At 37.9% G+C, this 5,760-nt stretch overlaps 1 non-coding gene across 1 annotated transcript; it reads right to left on the bottom strand.

The window, feature by feature from the left end:
• Positions 1 to 4,074: 4,074 nt before the first annotated feature.
• On the bottom strand, positions 4,075 to 4,178 carry LOC116633486. Its single transcript, XR_004299750.1, has one exon. It is a non-coding gene; the product is annotated as a U6 spliceosomal RNA (small nuclear RNA).
• Between the last annotated feature and the right edge of the window lie 1,582 nt (positions 4,179 to 5,760).

The following is a 5,760-nucleotide window of genomic DNA, read 5'->3' as shown; positions in this document are numbered from 1 at the left end:
GACTTAATTCCATCCCTAGTTTTTACTGCTCTGCTATGATAGTATTTTCATGTAATAGAATAATTGTTGAAGACATTTTAATATTTTGCAAATTTCGGCTGCAATAAAATATGACTCATCATTATTAATGTAATTTTAAATAAGAAAAAAACTGCTTCTGGGAAAACTGTACTGATTGTAAGATGCATACTAATTTGAAAGGTGCTAAAATGTAGATAAAATATACATCGATGACTTGTTATTACTAATTCTAAAGGATACGGTTTTATAATAAGTGACTCATAAATATAAAAAAATATTTAAACCACATAAAAGGAAAGGGGGGCACATAAAAAAGCAGGGAATACTTGAATTTAGCTTTGAGTTTCCTGGAAGGCTAGACAAAAAAATATTTTATATTTTATGTTTTTATATTTTTATATTTTATATAAATGTATATAATACTATTTATTGAATGATTAAAAGGATATCCTCCTCAGAACATACATTTTTTCTGGAACTGAGTTATAAAAGGAATGCTGATTTGGAACATCTGTAAAGAGCTGTAGGCAATGTAAAGGCCATTGTCTTCAACCACAACAGTTTTAAGGAATATATAAAATGCTTTCATTTGACAATTTCTTCAACCTTCGAAAGCAGAAAGCATGATTGAAGATTTGGCCAATATCTTTAGAAATTTTAAAATAAAATTTATTTAAATTGCTTCGCCAACATTTCACACTAAAGAACATCTTTAATAGGAATGCTGCACCAAGTATGACAAACATAGCAATGAGATTTGCTGAGCTTCATTTTACCCTGAAAAGCCACAATTATTTGAAATTTAATTGGTACTGAAAATCATTTTCATGGATGGCAGAAGAAAAGCACAAGTTTTAGCTGTTTTTAGATTGAGCTATTTAAGATCAACAGTGTTATAATTATAATAAAAGCTGTTACATGACCAAAGCTAATTCAGATTATGCCTTAAGTCCATGAGTTGTATTTCATGTTTTACATTTCTTTCCTTTTTTAAAAGGGTACTATGGAAATTTTCAAAACATATGCAAAAAGTAGACACAATATTATAGTGAACACTTCTTTTTATCTATTACCCAGCTTGAACAATGATCAATTTATGGCCCTTTTTGTTTCTTTCATGCCCTTACCCCGATTCTCTTGAGGGAATCCCAGATAGTATAATCTTTAATCTTTAAAGATCTTTCTCTAAGATAAGGATTCTCTTTTTAAATATAACCACATTAGGATTGTCATACCTAAAAAATTATTAATTCCTTAATATCATAGCCACTTAGGGTGTACATTGCTTCAGTTGTCTTATTAATTTTGTTTGTAAATGGATTGTTTGCTGAATCAAGATCAAAATGAGGTTTATATTCAGAGAAGAGACAAGAATGGCTCCTTCTCTATCTCTGAACATTCACGTCCTCAACAATATGGACTGAGTGCCTACAGTGGCAGGCCCCATGCTGGCTGCTGGGGAAACAAAGATGAATGCAACAAAATTCTGCAGTCAAAGAATGCATCATTCGCTGCATGGGAGGGAGTAACCCCATGCTTTTATTTGTAGGGAATGCTCAACAGCCCTCATTCCCGGGAAGTCCTCTTATATTGAATCTAAATTCCTCATTTGTAGCCTATTTCCATTCTTTTTGTTTTTAGTGGACAAGGAATAGTATCACTGCAGACTGTTATGACCATATCTATTTTTGTTTTTTTGGGGGGCGAGGTTTCTTTATTGTTTTTACTTTGTTGCTATTTTTTGCTTTTGTTTTTACTTTTCTGCCTTTCTGTAATCTCTTCTGCTCTCTTCCCACTTGTCTGCTGAGTACGTATGCTGTGTAACCGTGTAACTATAAGACACTGAACCACACAGTTATGTGGAAGATGTAAGATGTAAGATGTGTGTCTACCCAGGGGGATTAACACAAAATGGCTGATTTGACCAACAATCCTTGAACTTGTCAGTATTTCCTTAGAAACAGTGGGGTTTGAGTTAGAATTCAGAAGAGATGCTTTATAGTGTGCAGAGTATAAATAATATCATCTTAATGTTTTTAAAATATCTTCACATCAATTATTTCTTTATCCTCTCTATAATCCTATGAGTTATAAGGACAAGTATGATTATCTTTATTTGGCAGGTGGGAAAAATGCAGCACTAAGAAATTATGCTGTATAAAGAGTACATACAAAGATAGAATGGGGCCAAGAAACACATCGACAACAAGACAATAATAGTAGGGGACTTTAACACCCCCCTCACTGAAATGGACAGATCATCTAAGCAAAAAATCAACAAGGAAATAAAGACTTTGAATGACACACTGGACCAGATGGACTTCACAGATATATTCAGATTATTCCATCCCAAAGCAATAGAATACACATTCTTCTCTAGTGCCCATGGAACATTCTGCAGAATAGATCACATCCTAGGTCAGAAATCAGGTCTCAACTGATACCAAAAGATTGGGATCATTCCCTGCATATTTTCGGACCACAGTGCTTTGAAACTAGAACTCAATCACAAGAGGAAAGTCGGAAAGAACACAAATACATGGAGGCTAAAAAGCATCCTACTAAAGAATGAATGGGTAAACCCGGAAATTAAAGAAGAATTTAAAAAATTCATGGAAACCAATGAAAATGAAAACACAACTGTTCAAAATCTTTGGGATGCAGCAAAGGCAGTCCTAAGAGGAAAGTATACAGCAATACAAGCCTTTCTCAAGAAACAATAAAGGTCTCAAATACACAACCTAACCCTACACCTAAAGGAGCTGGAGAAAAAAACGACTTTGGAATGTATTGTCACCCACTAAGCATTTATTGTGTTACTACAATGGACACCGTGGTTGTCTGTGTTGACATTCTTATCACCTTCCCCCATGCATAACACCTGTCTACTGAGTCTCCCCAGTTTTACACACCAGTGCATGGCATTCACCTGTCCACAGTGTCTAGTTCAAGGGTGTCCAGAGCTGGGACTCTTGTTCATTGTGAGATGTCACGTTCTCTCTTCCCTGGGTGTTAAGGAGAAAGTGTGTTGTCCTGGCAGCTGCTGACAGGCATCTTACAATGGTGGGGAGATGACAGCCTGAGGGACGGCAACATATGGAGTAAGGCAGAGTCCGTAGAGCTGCGGAGAGGTCTAGCTGGATCTTACGTGCATAATGCCTGAGGCTTACATTTCCTATGGACTTTTAGGTACAGGTGCCAGTGAATTCCCATTATTATGTAAGGCAGTTTGAGTTCAATTTTCTTTATTTTCTGCATAACATCTTCTGATATAGAACTTTTAAATTCATTTACTTCTCTCAAATTTGGGGTTACTGATTTCACACTCAAATATGAGCACCTGCAGGGTACTGGCACAGCACTGGGTACTTTCCCTTTTGCCCTCATGACAACATTATGAGATAATACTATTATTGAATTTCCACTTTTCAGATGCAGATACTCAGGTTCTGAGAGATTGTGACTTTTCTAAAGACACAAAACCTATAAGCAGCAGTAGGGTCTGCATTTGAGTCTATTGAAAATACCATATTATATCTATTTATTACAGGAAAGAAATTAGAGATAAAAATTTCAACTTTTAGACAGTTGGCAAGTAGTCACTCATATTTGTGAAATGCTTTCTATATTTCCAAAGCATATCTGAACCCATGTTACCACCATGTTGATGAGTATCAACTGTAGGTGCTGACTGATACAGAGGCCAGACACAGAGAATACCTAGGAAATGAGTCAAGGTGTACTTATCTAACCAATGCTGGTAGAAGAAGGTGCTACTCAGTAAAAACAATGTTCTCCAATGACAGACACAGTGTGTAAGCCTCTGGGTCTTCCGGAAATGGCTTCAGTATCATGGTATAGGATTAAGTCTGAATGAGTGAGGAGCACATTGGGACTTGTAGGAACTGTCACGTAGGAGTAGGCAGAACCCTCCCCCACCCCAAGCCCAGCTGGATCTTTATGATCAGAAATCTTGGTATTATACAAAATGACCATAGAGACTGGTATAAAATAAGCATCAGCATACCTTCTTTATTTTTTCTTTCCATTTTTAAAAATGTGAAACATTCTGCAAATTTGCATGTCATCCTTGCACAGGGGCCATGCTAATCTCTGAATTACTCCATTTTCAGTATATGTGCTGCTGAAGCAAGCACCACATCTTCTTTTAACGTATCTATTCTCCCTAGGCTAGCACAGTCTGGGCTAGGACCTTTCTGGTCTTAGAGCTGCAGAATTAGAGCAAGGGTCAGTTACCCTGATGTCTCTGAGAACCTTACAAGCCTTTAGGCTAGCTATAAATCTGTCAGAGTGATGATTATAATTTTACAGATGAGAAAGTTAAGTGTGTGTGGGGGCGGTTAAAATTATTTGGCCTCCAAGTGCATTAGGCGGTAACCAAACTAAGTGAAAACTAAGGTATTTTGACCGGCTCTTCAATTCTTGTTTAACTAGAATGCATTAGCTTTTCATCCATGGGAGGTTACCTCAGCCAATTTTGTTGTAAATGAAGCCCAGAATAGAAATTAGGAACATCATTGCAGGGCCAGGCTGTGCCTTTAAGTATAAAACCCAAAAAGAGTAAGCCTGGATGTGTTTGTAGTAATTCATGTTGAAGAGTTGGTAACGAGACTAGACTCGTAGTTTAATCAGACTGCCTGGTGGTCACCCAGAACAGACACACTGTGACGCCTGTTGACACTAATACGGAAAAGCCATGGTTTCTTAGTCAAGGAAGGGACTGTCGGTCCCAGGACAAAGCTGATTTCCCAGCACGGTGAGGGGCTCCACGGCCATGAGGTTTCCCCTGTGTATTTTGATTAGTGCGTTTTTGATAAAGTGGGTAATAGTCTCTTTTCTCAGTGCTAATAACCCCTTTTGGTGCACCAGTAGCGGCCTAAAGAAGTCTCCTACCACCATAGATTCCACATGCTCTTGGCTAACTTAAAGGTACTGGATAGACTAGAGTTGGGGGCATCTTAGATAATGGATAATTTCAGACAATTCCCATGTCTCACTTTCTCATTCACTCAGAAATATTTATTGACTGCATTCTGTGTGTTGGATACTGTGCTGGTTTCTGGGTAGAGAGTAAAGAGCAAACAGATGTGATCGCTGCCCTGCTGAAGCTTGTAGATGTGTAATTACAAAATATGACGGATGAAATGGAAAAGATTTGAGTGCTATGAAGGCGTATGCCAGGGGATCACATTTTGGATTGGGGTACCACCTTCTGAGGAAGTGATTCTTTATGCTGAGAACTGAAAGATGAGAAAGCACCAGCAAGGTAGAGTGGGAACAAGAGTTTCCTAAGCAAAAGAAAAGGCAGGTTAGTTGTTGTGGTGGAGGAAAGAACTGATCCTGTTTTACTAACTGAAGCTGGAGTTTGTGAGCCAGGAGGGAGGGCAATAAGCAGGGGGTGGTGGGTAAGTGCAGGCCCATGCACTGGGGTCATTTGAGCTTTGGAATCTTGAGATATCTGGATTCAAATCTTGGCTTCTACTTTTATTTATGATCTTGGACAAGTCACTTAATTTCTTTGTGAGTCAGTTTCCACTGCATTGAAATTATCTCCCGGGGGAACTAATGCAGAGTAAATGAATCTAAATGTCTGGTCCATAGCCCTGCCTGTTCCTTCTCTCCACCATCTGCTTCCTTTTCTCTTCCTGCATTTTTACTCAGAGCTATTGATGTAGTTGGTTAGTTATTTAACACTGGTTTTCTTGGCCCTTTCCCATT

This window comes from Phoca vitulina, unplaced genomic scaffold (genome assembly GCF_004348235.1).
Source record: "Phoca vitulina isolate PV1807 unplaced genomic scaffold, GSC_HSeal_1.0 scaffold7, whole genome shotgun sequence".
In the NCBI taxonomy this organism is placed as follows: Eukaryota; Metazoa; Chordata; class Mammalia; order Carnivora; family Phocidae; genus Phoca; species Phoca vitulina.
Note: the sequence above shows the minus strand (reverse complement) of the source record. Positions and strands in the feature narration are given on the sequence as shown.